The 15350-nt window shown below is 42.4% G+C and overlaps 1 protein-coding gene across 3 annotated transcripts in view; it reads right to left on the bottom strand.

Moving 5' to 3' along the window:
- The window catches only part of LOC115113769 (adenylate cyclase type 2-like), a 68500-nt gene that overhangs the window by 44281 nt on the left and 8869 nt on the right, over window positions 1–15350 (bottom strand). For 2 of the 3 annotated variants that reach the window (XM_029641749.2, XM_029641751.2), the window contains exon 2: window positions 12201–12717. The exons of the other annotated variant lie outside the window; for it this stretch is intronic. The gene's annotated coding sequence lies outside the window, so the exon portion shown is untranslated. The remainder of the gene's footprint in view (window positions 1–12200; window positions 12718–15350) is intronic. 3 annotated transcript variants of the gene reach the window in all.

The following is a 15350-nucleotide window of genomic DNA, read 5'->3' as shown; positions in this document are numbered from 1 at the left end:
GCAGTTGGCTCAGAACAGGGCAGCACGGCTGGCCCTTAAAAGTACACAGAGAGCTAACATTAATGACATGCATGTCAATCTCTCCTGGCTCAAAGTGGAGGAGAGATTGATTTCATCATTACTTGTTTTTGTAAAAGGCGTTGACAAGCAGAAGGTACCGAGCTGTCTGTTTAAAACACTAGCACACAGCTTGGACACCCATGCATACCCCACAAGACATGCCACCAGAGATCTCTTCACAGTCCCCAAGTCCAGAACAGACTATGGGAGGCGCACAGTACTACATAGAGCCATGACTACATGGAACTCTATTACATATCAGGTAACTGATGCAAGCAGTAGAATCAGATTTAAAAATACACCTTATGGAACAGTGGGGACTGTGAAGTACCACAAACACACACGGATTTTGCGTTGTAGATATGCGGTAGCGGAGTATGGGCCTGAGGGCACACAGTGTGTTGTGAATTCTGTAATGAATGTATTGTTATGTTTTTAAAATTGTATAACTGACTTAATTTTGCCAGACCCCAGGAAGAAGGCAGCAGCTAATGGGGATCCATAATAAATACAAATACCACCTATTGATACCCATCTACCAATAGGTGCCCTTCTTTGCAAGGCATTGGAGAACTTCCCTGGTCTTTGTGGTTGAATCTGTGTTTGAAATTCATTGCTCAAATGAGGGACCTATAATTTTATGTATGGGGTACAGAGATGAGGTAGTCTTTCAAAAATCATATTAAACACTATTACTGCACACTGAATGAGTCCATGCAATTTATTATGTGAATTGTTAAGCACATTTTTACTCCTTAACTTATTTAGGCTTGACCTAACACAGGTGTTGAATACTTAAGAGTCAAGACATTTCAGCTTTACATTTGTTATTAATTTGTAAAAATGTCTAAAAGGATTATTCCACTTTGACATTATGGGGTATTGTGTGTAGGCTAGTGACACAAAATCTCATTGTAATCCATTTTACATTCAGACTGTAACACAACAAAATGTGGAATAAGTCAAGGGGTGTAAATACTTTCTGAAGGCACTGTATATCAAGCAAATAAGTGCATTTCACGCAGGGCGCTGCATTCAGTCTCGTTTAACCAGGCTACCTGAGTCAACCAACTCACCACACAACAGGACCCTGTCTGCATGGTCTCACAGCTGACTGAAATATGTACAGTAATGCACTGTCCTTAAATTAGATCAGGCTCCCCCTCATCCAGTGGTATTGAATTAGCTTGGTGCAGCAGGGAGAGCTGCCGAAAGACAATGACATTAACAGGATGTTATCTCAGGCTGTTTTCAGCTCTTTACTTTATCATAGCTTGTTTATGATAAACACAGGAAGTACAGGCGAGAGCGAAAGCGTGGGTCGGAAGCCGGGCCCTTGTCACACACAAGTGTTCCACAAACGCTGTGTCACATACACACAAGTGGAGCCATCCATTTTGTTACATGACACACACAATGAATGGTCCTGAACAGTGATGTTCATAGAAAATGTATCATTAAAAGCCAATATCTAGGTTGAATCAATCAGACTGGGTAATTTCCTGTTCTCTCAAGATGTAGCTAGTTATGGACATGAGAACCACTGCCTGCACATTCAATATCATAAGTGTTCCTTACTTCCCATACTGAATAATCAATAACTCCCTGTGCATGCGAGTAAAGCATTTTCTAAAATGGAAACAAAAAGAAAACACTGGAGGAGGAAAGAAAATGAAAAGGAAAGAAAGAAGAGAGCATTGTTTCCAGTCAGTGCAGCCAACCACATCCCTATTTCTGGTTTCATAACCCCTCTGTTAGCAGAGCCAGGCCAGGCTGAGGCGAGCTGGCTAAGTGCCCCAGCCCAGGACCTCCCAACCCACAGCAGCCTGCTAGGGTCTGGCTCTGGACCCCTCTCACGGCCCTCCCTGGCCCTCACGGCCCTCCCTGGCCTCCACCACCACGACACTGATCATGGAGCCATAATGACTACTCAGTACGCTAGCCAATGAACTACTGACACCACCTCAGAGAAATCTCAGCAAGTACATCATAGAAATATTATGAACTACACACTCAAAACCCTTAAATAATCCCAACAGAGTGCAGTACAGTAGATTATACAACGGGTGGGTCTAATCCTGGATGCTGATTGGTTAAAATCTCATTCCAGACCGTGTCTATTCCACAAGATACCACTGGCTAAATCTATGACGTTGAAATGCTGTTCCATCTGACTGTGCAATCCACTGTCTCATCAACCTTGCCAAGCAATTTACATATTCGATGTAAAAAAGCATTTAGACATTGTCTTCCATTTCTTTTAGACTAGCATTTGTGTTTCAACAGCAGAGAATTGTAATAACCTTGGTCTGTCTCTCCGACATTTGCAACATTGTTTCAACTTTGAAATTCGATCTCCAGCTGTCCTATGAACGTATCCGGAGTTGGGACGAGACAGACTGGCAGCGTTTCTCAGCCAGTCAAAATCATGAATCAGCATCATTTTTATGCGTATTTACAAAGAAATGTCAATAGAAAAACACAAAATGCAGCTAGTTTGCTGTCATTCCAGCTTCAGTCTGAAGTGATTGTGTTTGCTATCTCTTCTGAACAATGGCCTGGTGAGAGAGCAAATGTTCTATGCCAGGCGAAATCGCTCATTTTTATAGATGTATCCTCCCCCCCAAACAATAACTGGAAAACAGCTTAAACAAACGCAAATGCAGCTACTTTATTCTGGCTGTGTGAGGACAGACGCTGGAGACGAGAATCAAGTACAGGGAGTGAACATTTAATGAAACACAGACAGGAACAGAATGCAGACAGTGTCTGGACTGGGGAAAACAAAAAGGACAATAATGCTAACATGGGGATGAAATAGACAGATATAGGGAAGGCAATAAAAAAAGTGAAGTAGTCCAGGTGAGTCCAATAAGCGCAGATGCACGTAATGATGGTGACAGGTGTGCGTGATGAAGTGCAGCCTGATGCCCTCGATGAAACACGGACAGGAACAGAATACGGACAGCGTCTGTACAGGGAGAAAACATTTAATGAAACACGGACAGGAACAGAATACGGACAGCGTCTGGACAGGGAGAAAACATTTAATGAAACACGGACAGGAACAGAATACGGACAGCGTCTGGACAAGGAGAAAACAAAACGAAAATGCTGACATGGGGATGAAACAGAGGAAACAGACAGATATAGGGAAGGCAATCAAAACGTGAAGGAGTCCACGTGAGTCCAATGAGCGCAGGTGTGCAATGATGGTGACAGGCCTGGCGCCCTCGAGCTCCAGAGAGGGGAAGCGGGAGCAGGCGTGACAGGCTGCATTGTTTGACGTGAATGTGTTAGCCAAAGTTGACTAGCTAGCAAGCAAGGAATAAGAAGGTTGCCAGCCAGTATAGCAACGGAAAATTTATAACAAAGACTGGAACAAAAATACTTAATGACTGAGTCATGTCTCTGGCAACTGAACCAATAGAACGAACAAGCATGTAATGAATAAATAAATAAAAATGAATAAATTCATCAAAATAATGTTAATGAAAATATGTCAATCATTATTTGGTTGTGTTGGTAACCCATTGTATAAAAGTGATAATGCCCTCGAAGCTGGTGTTTAGAAGATACATTGGCACGGTTTGCAACAACACCCATGCCAATATATCCTCCAAACACCGGCTTCTCGGGCATTATCACTTAAGTAGATTTGATGTCTAGACAGTGTTGACCTCTGCTACTGAGGTGTTGTAGGGAGAAAGGGAGGGAGACACCAGCTTCAGCACCAGCTAGGCTTAATGAGGGTAATTTTCCATGGTGCCATACAGTTAAGGGTGTTGACATGGCCATATGGTCCATGTTTTGAACACTGAGCTGTCATAACCTGCTTGTTGTAAATTGTCCAATGAATCATATGAGTCAGTCAGTTGGTGAACCAGTCAGGACTCGACTCTCTTTTACAGCGAATACTGAGAGTACATGAACATACCGTACAATATATAATTTTTTATACCAGTGTTGAATGACATACCTCAGTGAACCAGTCACAACTGAGCTTCCAGAGAGCAGACGCTGTATTTATTTCCTCAGATTGAAAATGATCTAACTATAAGTACATTAATGAATATACCTGACATCAATATTATGCATACAGTATGTGCTTTCTACTGTATAGACTATTTTTACACAGCTGCAAACTGGGCAGGTGTGACTTTCCATAAGCATATGAGTCCACTGCGTACTATAGTAGCAGCACTTTGATTGTGTGTGTGTGTGTAACATCTAGGCCTATATCTGCGCTCTCCTGAACATGAAGCCAGGCTCATAATGTGACTAAACTCAGGTCCTACAATTCTAGAATGTTTGTGTTTATGACCAACTATGATGTTTAGTGATGCATTGAACAAAAATGTTCTTCTGGGACCATTAAACATAACCTACTGTGCATGGAAACTGAAACCATACTCACACTAAATTTAGGCTGACCTAAAACCTAGAGCTGGTACAATGAACAGAACATTATCGATATCGACCAAACCGTCCACTTATCGTGGGCATTTGGCTGATATTGTTCATCACGATAAATAACCGATAGGGCCCTACTAGAGAAATGTGAGGTTTAAAATTAAATAAGTTTCCTAATATGGGTGATTGTTAATGGGACAATTGATAGATGCAACATTAGAAGTAGTAATAGTTTCAATAACTACTAATATAAAAAACTATCATGATGCATTTTGTTTTAAACAAAATGCATCATGATATAAAAAACTATTAGTAGTTATTGAAACTATTACTACTTCTAAATGTTGCATCTATCAATTGTAGCTACTATCTTGTCTCATCGCTACAACTCCCGTACGGGCTCAGGAGAGACGAAGGTTGAAAGTCATGCGTCCTCCGATACACAACCCAACCAAGCCGCACCCGGAAGCCAGTCGGAACAATGTGTCGGAGAAAACACTGTGCACCTGGCAACCTTGGTTAGCGTGCACTGTGCGTGATGAGACAAGGATATCCCTACCGGCCAAGCCCTCCCTAACCCGGACGATGCTAGGCCAATTGTGCGTCGCCCCACGGACATCCCGGTCGCGGCCGGTTACGACAGCGAACCCAGAGTCTCTGGTGGCACAGCTGGCGCTGCAGTACAGCGCCCTTAACCACTGCACCACCCGGGAGGCCCCATATCATGATTAATGTACTGAATTATCTGGATATGGATTGTTGTCCATATTGCCCAGCTCTACTAAAGCTGGAACTAAAAACGGCCATAGTCGTGGGAAATACATTTTTTATTTAATTCTGATTTGTTTTTTATTTCAAAATAAATCTCATCAAAGTAGTGCACTGGGCCTTAATTATTCCTGTAAGAGTGAACCAAAACAGCAGTCAGCAGCACGGGAAGAAAAATTCACATCTTCCCTCGGCCATTTATATAACCTCTCTCCTAGATATAGTGTTTGTAGAGCAGGGTGGTGAGATTGTTTGTAATCAATATTAAATTAAGGCCAGCCAGTCTTTCACAGATGTGATTTCTTTATCACATTAACAAAGGGTTTATTACGCAATAATTGAAGAGCCCTTGATTACTATTGCAACACTTTGTAACACACCCACACACAGTTTTCACAAAGCATCGATTGACCCTCAATAATATCAATCAGTCAAGACTGACCAATCTAATGTTCAAATGCAGCAGTTCATTACTGTAGCACTAGATGAAAGCTTTTAGATCAGAGGATTAAAATCCCCCCTGTGAGTTTGTGCAAGAGGTCGACCGATTAATCGGAATGGACGATTAATTAGGGCCGATTTCGAGTTTTCATAACAATCGGAAATCGGTCTTTTTGGGTGCCGATTTGCTAAATATTTTTTATACCTTTATTTAACTAGGCATGTCAGTTAAGAACACATTCTTATTTTCAATGACGGCCTAGGAACGGTGGGTTAACTGCCTCGTTCAGGGGCAAAACTACAGATTTTCACCATGTCAGCTCGGGGGATCCAATCTTGCAACCTCACAGTTAACTAGTCCAACGCATTAACGACCTGCCTCTCTCTCGTTGCACTCCACAAGGAGACTGCCTGTTACGCGAATGCAGTAAGCCAAGTTAAGTTGCTAGCTAACATTAATCTTATAAACAACAATCAATCATAATCACTAGTTAACTACACATGGTTGATGATATTACTAGATATTATCTAGCGTGTCCTGCGTTGCATATAATCTGACTGAGCATACAAGCATCTAAGTATCTGACTGAGCAGTGGTAGGCAGAAGCAGGCGTGTAAACATTCATTCAAACAGCACTTTCATGCGTTTTGCCAGCAGCTCTTCGTTGTGCGTCAAGCATTGCGCTGTTTATGACTTCAAGCCTATCAACTCCCAAGATGAGGCTGGTGTAACCGAAGTGAAATCGTTAGCTAGTTAGCGCGCGCTAAAAGCGTTTCAAACGTCACTCGCTCTGAGCCTTCTAGTTAGTTGTTCCCCTTACTTGGCATGGGTAACGCTGCTTCGATGGTGGCTGTTTTCGTTATGTTGCTGGTTCGAGCCCTAGAGGAGCGAGGAGAGGGACGGAAGCTATACCTGTTACACTGGCAATACTAAAGTGCCTATAAGAACATCTAATAGTCAAAAGGTTAATGAAATACAAATGGTATAGAGGGAAATAGTCCTATAATTCCTATAATAACTACAACCTAAAACTTCTTACCTGGGAATATTGAAGACTTATGTTAAAAGGAACCACCAGCTTTCATATGTTCTCATGTTCTGAGCAAGGAACTGAAATGTTAGCTTTCTTACATAGCACATATTGCACTTTTACTTCCAACACTTCGTTTTTGCATTATGTAAACCAAATTAAACATGTTTCATTATTTACTTGAGGCAAAATTAATTTTATTAATGTATTATATTAAGTTAAAATAAGTGTTAATTCAGTATTGTTGTAATTGTCATTATTACAAATAAAGAAATAAAAATTGGCTGATTAATCGGTATCGGGGTTTTTGGTCCCGCAATAAATCGGTATTGGTATCGGCGTTGAAAAATCATAAAATCGGTCAACCTCTAGTCTGTGCACAGACTGACTTCATCCATCCCACCATACTATTTAATTCCTAGTACTAGTGTACAAGGCCCATCATTTAATCTGGTTCCACACACAGTTCATCTTCTCATTGCCCCGCCAACCCACAGTCTCTCCACAGGCGGTCCTGAGGTTTAGTCTCTAATAGAGACGGCATGTGGATTAGGCCTACTAGCCTGGTTAAAATAGACTGAACGCCGCTCATAGAGATCCTATTAAATTACTATAGTGTTCTAATTCCTAAGGTCTATGACGCCACTACACTCAGGCGCTGTGGTTTTCAGTCTGGTTTAGCCAGGCTAGTGGATTACAGCTTCACCACAAATCAAAACATGTAATCCTCCAGTAATTCCTCCAGAGCAGCAGCAGCTGAGGGTCTTAGGGCTCTGGGTCAGGCAGACGCTGCCTGCGGGTAGGTCTGATGGCCACATCTGTCCTCATTCTGGGGCTTTACATATACAGACAGTTCACATCAGTTAAATGGTGCCTTGTCGTAAGGAGAGATGGGCTTATCGTACAAGCGTCTTTCGGTGCTTGAAAAGCACTAGGAAAAAAACATGTTTTATCACCAGGCTGAGCTGGGTTCAAATAAATGTGCATTTGAGTATTTGAAATATTTATTTTAGTGTTTTTCGCCTACTATTTGAAACTATTTTTAAATACATTATTTCAAATGACCCTAGGACCAAACAGATCAGGGTTTAAAAACTGCAATATGTAACTATTTGGGCTACCCGGCCAAATTCACATAGAAATGCAAGTTATAGATCTTTAATTCTCATTGAAAGCAAGTCTAACAAGTGGTAGATCCTGTTCTATGTGCGTTATTTCTATGCTTCCCTTTCTTAAGTTTTGTTTTTGCATCTTTTACTTTCGGCTTAGTTCAACAGCTTCAAAACAGCTGAAAATACAATATTTTGGGTTATGGAAAATATATTTCACAGAGGTTTAGATGGTACAATGATTATCTACACAATGACTGATTGTTTTGTCACAAAAGGAAATTAGGCATTTGGACTTTTAGCAACCAGGAAATGGCGGAGCAATTTCTGCATAGTGCATGTTTAAATGCATGTATTTAAATATTTGTATATGAAAATACACTCAACTGTGTATTTCAGTATTTTCAAACACATGGCAATATTCAACTACTTATATTTTCTAAGAAAACATATTCAAATACTTACTTACTATGTTTTTGAAAGTAATTGAAATACCCTAAATTGTATTTGAACCAATGATGTGCAGAAATCCAGGACTGTGGATGCTATGTAAAATGGCCAATGAGAGGCTTTGAGGCCTCCGGCCACCACATTGGCACTCCCCAGAAGGAGCAGACCTCCATAGGAATGAATGGAATTCTACAGTAATTCAATAAATTACATATTTTAAAAAGCATTTCTTTGTTGTAGTAGGGTCAATAACATTAGTACCCCCAAAAAATATATTTTAAGGAATGTCATTTATTCTTTTAAAATGGTCATGTTCACTTAATATAATTTAAAGTATGCATTAAGGTGTCGGTCAGTCATCTAGGGTTAATACATATCATTAATTTGAACCCAGGTCTGTTAAAGGGACAGGGGGTTAGGGGTTACAGGAATGCTCAGCAGCATGTAAAATACGTAGGGTTGAACAAACATTTTGTGATTTCTGACTTGTAACATCAGCAGCAGTCGAGGCAGTGACATGGGTGACTTGATTACAGAAAGGAGACGGACAGTGATGTCATTCAGGCATGGTGGCCTTCAAGTTGATCTCATAGGGCGTACAATGTCCTCTTTAAGATGTTCACCTGTAAGTGTTTTCTACAAGTCTTGAAAGAGGTGGTGCAGACTGCCTGTTTGCACAAATAGAAAAAGTAGTGTTCATTCTGTGCATACCGTGAAGGCCTGAGGCAGTGCTTAGAAGCTTTACTTCCAGTTGATGCCAAACATGTCAGTGCATTGATGTGTGTGTGTGTTTGAAAGGAGTGTGTGTAAATGGCAGCTTATGTGTGCATGCAGCATGGGAGACTTTAAAAACTTAGTGACGTGTGTAGTGGGGATTTGACAGCAGGGAGTGATCATCGGTCACCCCGTATGCCAGGGAGCCAGAACACTCAAAGCTAGCAGCAGCTGCTTGGCCCAACTCCAGTCCTCCAGACTCAGTCATTGAGGACCAGACCAGAGAGTCTACACACCCTCCGGGCAGGGCCGCAGAGCAGGGCCAGAGGACAGGGCTACAGAGGACAGGGCTACAGAGGACAGGGCTACAGAGGACAGGGCCACAGAGGACAGGGCCAGACAGCAACGGTTAAGCATCAGCCTCACCCAGTTACTGGAAATGTGATCCCCTGCTGATGACAATAGCTCCAAAAGACAACATTGGAGAGGGCAACTCTGCATGTGCCTTAAGTGTAGCAGAGAGCACGCACTGTTAGGTTCTCAATTACAGCTGTGCTGCGGAGAACAACCAACCAGACAGCAGGAGTGACGCAGGAGAAGCTCAGGGACCACAGGGAGCTCTCATTACTGCCTTCTTTGAGGACTACTGTTTGGATGTGGATGGAGCCGGGAGAAGACTAATGCCTAATGAATCCCCCTTTCCTCCCCATCCCCAAAGTACACGAGTCCTGTCATTATTGTTGATTAGGGCACAGCCTCTTTGTCTGTATCTGTGTTCTTCGTTGGGGCCTGCCCAGTGAATTATCACTAAACGTCCTGATCCTAGGATGGAGTTTTGTATCTACACTAATATATCCAGATTTCCTCTCAGGTCTTGAGACTTACACTACTTTGTCTCCTGTTGCCACGGAGACTCGCACAGCTCTCAATGCATCCCTTGTCTGTGCCAGCGGGTAACCCATATGTGCAGAGCTAGCGTTACAGTTTCTTTTTAAAGCTCCTCCTGTATTCACCAAGGAATGTGACCGAAAAGGACTCAGTCTAACAACCACACAGTCAGGAATGTCTGAAGCAACCAGCACCCTTCCTGGTGGAGAGTTTCCTACTGTGGTAGAGAGTTGAGCTAAAGGAGAGTCTACTGTCTATAGCTGGGTGTGTCTGGTGTACTAGGGACTGTGGTGGGGCTGGAGAATGGAGATGGCAGCCTACTCCTCCGCCTCAACACGAGTCATTGGCACATGCCCTTACTCAGTGTTTCTCAGCCAAAACCATCCAAGTGTGAAGTGTACACTCCAAGTGTTACTTCTAGTAGTGTACCATATCAACATGGTAATGACTCATTTCAGTGGTATGATCTAGACTGGGTGCTGTTAAATCACCACAGGATAGGAAACCAATGAAACATATTTCCAGGAAATAGGCAACAGTATATCAACGAGCAACCGAGCTGACTTTAGTCAGAGGATGGAAGATAGTTCAGCCCTAACGCCACAGGAATTTCCTCCTTTCACTGGATTCCACAGCTCCATTGTCCAGAACCTTCACTGGTTCACTTACCGGCTGGTGTTAGAAAACTACAAAAACACACATGCCGACTTACTCTTACACTACACAGATGTGTCCAATTAAAAACTGGACGCTGACTTGAAAACGGCATAAAGAGCCATTATTCTATGCCAGGAGTATATAACTCTTACCCTACGAGGTCCGGAGCCTGCTGGTTTTCAATTCTACCTGAGAATTAAATGCACGCACCTGGTGTCCCAGTGCCTGATTAGAGGGAAATATATTTTTTTAAAGCAGTGGAACAAGCTTCGAAGTCCAGATTTGAGGGTTCTATGCCATTTAGCAGTTTCTCATTTTTTAGAAAAAAAGGCATTATCCTTCTCATGGCATTAATTTACACACCAGAGCAGAAGCATACATTACTCTCGATACAGTTGTTATAGTCCTCTTTCCTAATTGTATCACCTCTCATAAGTACGGCTTGTTAGAAGTGAAAACCATGCCTACAGTAGGAGTGATGTCATGGAAAGACTGAGGTATGAAGGTACTGTATGAGTTGTAATAGCATGTGTATCTTACACCCCCCCCCCTTTCGCTCTCAACCACCTGTGGATTACCCGGCAGTGGTTCTGATAACATTTAAATGCCTCTAATATAAGAACATAGAAACCCAGACAACAGCATCAAGGCAACCAAGGTTGAGGAAATTTAATTTCCCCTTTCTCTGTCTCTAATTCTCTCTCTCTTTTTCCTCAGTCACACACACACACACAGAGCACATTTAGGGAACTGATTAACCCCACTTATTCTTGCATTCAGAAGCAAAAAACAGAGACATGGTTAAGTGTATTACAGAGTGAAAATGTCAATAAAGCCACTAATTCACATGCATAAATCAGCTAACAATGGGACAAATGGATCTCCAAATGAATCTTGATGGCTTTTGCACACTGCATCCAAGCATGTGGGTCTACTTTTGCATCAAAATAGTCTTGCCAAGGCGAACCTTAGACAACACCGTAGTCAACCACACACCGTCTCATTTCCTTAGCAACCGTGATTCATTTCCCTGACAACAGGGCAAGGACATGTTCATAAAGGGAAGCTTCAACAGCTGCAACAGTCAGTCAGCCTCAGTCTTTGACAAATGATGTTAGTGAAAGCAATGATTGATGTCATTTCCGGAGCACAAAATATATAAATTAATCTGTTTTCTGGATAACTCTGTTAGAAGCAGGCTATGGTTTTGTATCCGACAAGGACCATGTCATTTTCAGTTCAGCCCTCCATGGTCAACTATTTGCAATAGGCTTAGAACTCCATAGGGTTACAATACGTTCATATATTGAAAAGGGGATCGACCATAGGCCAAGGGATTCTTTCATCAAAACAGCAAGGCCATTTCTATAGCTAAAGGTTGCTTTGTCAGCTGGAACAGGGTTTCCCAAACTCGGTCCTGCCCCCCCCGGGTGCACGTTTTTGGTTTTTGCCCTAGCACTACACAGCTGATTCAAATAACCAACTCATCATCAAGCTTTGATTATTTGAATCAGCTGTGTAGTGCTAGGGGGGGGGGAAACGAAAAGTGAACCCAGGGTGGGCCCCAGGACCAAGTTTGGGAAACCCTGAGCTGGAAGACAGAACATACTTAGTTGGCTTGATGAGTAATGTATTACATGAAGATGTTCCAATTCACCTCTGACCTTACCTGAAATAAATGCTCGTCTCTCCACTGTCAGGTAGAGGCCAGTGCATCACATACAACTGATGACAGTCCTGGTCCGTGTGTGACTGACAGCATGATAAAAGGATGATATGTGGGGTGGCGGCCACATCTAGAGGATCCAGTTGCTCGCAGGGCAAAAGACAAAAGCATCCATTCGCTCACTGTGGTGCGTTCTTCTCAAAACAATAGACCAGCCAAAGTCCATCCAATCCCTGCATCCCTTCCTGCTTCCTCCAGCTTAGGGTCAGTGTGTTCCTCACTATTCAGCCAAACAGGTCCTCAACAACCTCTCTTCAAACAGAGACCCAATCATGAAAAATCAGTCATTAACTAACCGAGCACAATGAGGGTCTGTTGAACATGTTTCCAGTCTGCAACCGTCCCTCCAGCTACTGCAAACCTCTGTGGCATGCAAGAAATACCCATCCGAGAGAGAGCATACAGTACATCCGAACAATAAGAACAAATCATACATTACAGTCCAGGTCCACGACACAACCTGTAAGACATAACATTGCATCATTAGAATCACCTTGTAATAATGAGAGTTAGCATCTTTTACATTAGCAATGCATTGTACTTCCATTTTAGCAAAGTATTCAGATAAACACTCACCAAACCAAGGACCGCACCCTCTAACCCAATAGGACAGTAATGGCGATGAAGTCACTCTACTTATTCATACTTATTTGTTCCAACTCAAAATACCAACTCTGACTAATCCCCAAATGGCATTGTCTTTGATAAAAAGGACACCCAGCTAAAATACTGTCGCTAGGTGAGCTGTGAAAAGCTTGGAATCGTCAAATGGCACTTATCCGGTTAGGGTGCTGTCATAGGCATAACACAATGTCCTTGAGCCGCAAGCATAAAGAACGCAAAAAAATAACGGGATGGAAAAAGAGAATAACACCCACACACAGAGACACACACCCACAATCATACGCTAGGCAGAAACACGCACACAGTGTAAACACACACATTGACTCAGTCTACTTACACACATGCATCGAGTTGTCATCTCTAGAGCATATGCAGAAGTATTTGTAGCTAATTGCAAACACAAGCACACAGACTGTGGATTTTTATCCATCCCAACATCTAGGGAGTGTGAGTTCACGTTGGAATGTTTTATTGCCCAGCCCCATGATGGTGGATTCTGATGAGTGGTTTCACAAGGGCTACCAGTGGTTTCCTGGAAATGAAACAATTAACCGGACAATAACGTGAAGAGCACTTTCTCCACTGATGGGATGGAGGACTCTAAGCACCACATCACTAGAACACCAATCCACTTCAAACGGGAGAAACAAATGAGCCCTTGCAACAAAGACCCATTTATGTTAGTTTACAAAAATTATGATATGGTCAAATATCACATTTTTGGAATGTGTATACCACATAAAGTCTCATTATTGAAAGACTGAAAGAGAAATGTGACGACACAATTATGTATGCAAGTTTTTAATTTCATACCTCCTTGCCATACTTCTTATAATGATTCATCAAGTCTATAATTATTTTTTATAAATGCACATATGGTTTTTAGTCTATAGGATTCAAATAGGCCTATACGCCCCCAAGGCAGTCTCACTGAGTCTTCTCAGCTCTTCAGAAGAGACTGCCGGTGCTCAGAACTGCAGCCCGGGACAGAGAGGCTCAAGGTAATACTAGCTGGATGAAATCTGTATATACTGCTATATTGCATATTTCAATGCTACACACTGACATCCAAACATCTTGGAGCTTAAAACAAGCATTTTGATGCATCTGCAAATCTGTGTACGCAACAAATAAACTTTCATTTGATATTTTTTGGTAAAACATTGAAATCTAAAGCCTATTGGAAAAGAAAAACTGGCACATGCAAACTAATCTGGTCATGACTTGTTTGACAGTGTTGAAAGAAAGCACATCCTCCGACTGTGGGTCTGCTTTAGGGGAATTTAACTAATCTACAATGCCGTCGGAAAATATTCAGACTCCTTGAATTATCCACATTTTGTTACGCTACAGCCTTATTCTAAAATGTATTCAATTGTTTTTTTCTCCCTCATCAATCTACACACAATACCCCATAATGACAAAGCAAAAACAGGTTTAGACATTTTTGCTAAAAAAAACTGAAATATCACATTTACACAAGTATTCAGTCCTTTGTTGAAGCAATTTTGGCAGCGAACACAGCGTTGAGTCTTCTTGGGTATGATGCTACAAGCTTGGCACATCTGTATTTGGGGAGTTTCTCCCAATCTTCTCTGCAGATCCTCTCAAGCTCTGTCAGGTTGGATGGGAAGCGTTGCTGCACAGCTATATTCAGGTCTCTCCGGTGATGTTCGATCAGGTTCAAGTACGGGCTCTGGCTAGGCCACTCAAGGACAATCAGAGACTTGTCCCGAAGCCACTCCTGAGTTGTCTTGGCTGTGTGCTTAGGGTCGTTGTCCTATTGGAAGGTGAACCCTTGCCCCAGTCTGAGGTCCTGAGCACTCTGGAGCAGGTTCATCAAGGATCTACCACCACCATGCATCACCGTAGGGATGGTGCCAGATTTCCTCCAGACGTGACGCTTGGCATTCAGGCCAAAGAGTTTAATCTTGGTTTCATCAGGCCAGAGAATCTTGTTTCTCATTGTCTGAGTCTTGAGGTACCTTTTGGCAAACTCTAAGCGGGCTGCTATGTGCCTTTTACTAAAGAGTGGCTTCCATCTTGCCACTATACCATAAAGGCCTGACTGGTGGAGTGCTGCAGAGATGGTTGTCCTTCTGGGAGGTTCTCCCATCTCCTCAGAGGAACTTGAGAGCGCTGTCATAGTGACCATCGGGTTCTTGGTCACCTCCCTGATTAAGGGCCTCCTCCCCCGATTGATCAGTTTGGCCGGGCAGCCTGCTCTAGGTAGTCTTGGTGGTTACAAACTACTTCCATTTAAGAATGATGGAGGCCACGGTGTTCTTGGGGACCTTCCATGCTAAAAAAAAACTATTGGTACCCTTCCCAAGATCTGTGCCTCAATACAATCCTGTCTCGGAGCTCTACGGATAATTCCTTCGACCTCATGGCTTGGTTTTTGCTCTGACACTCACTGTCAACTGTGGGACCTGAAATATATATATATTTTTTAAATATATATATATA

The sequence above is a fragment of the Oncorhynchus nerka genome, linkage group LG28 (assembly GCF_034236695.1).
Source record: "Oncorhynchus nerka isolate Pitt River linkage group LG28, Oner_Uvic_2.0, whole genome shotgun sequence".
In the NCBI taxonomy this organism is placed as follows: domain Eukaryota; kingdom Metazoa; phylum Chordata; class Actinopteri; order Salmoniformes; family Salmonidae; genus Oncorhynchus; species Oncorhynchus nerka.
Note: the sequence above shows the minus strand (reverse complement) of the source record. Positions and strands in the feature narration are given on the sequence as shown.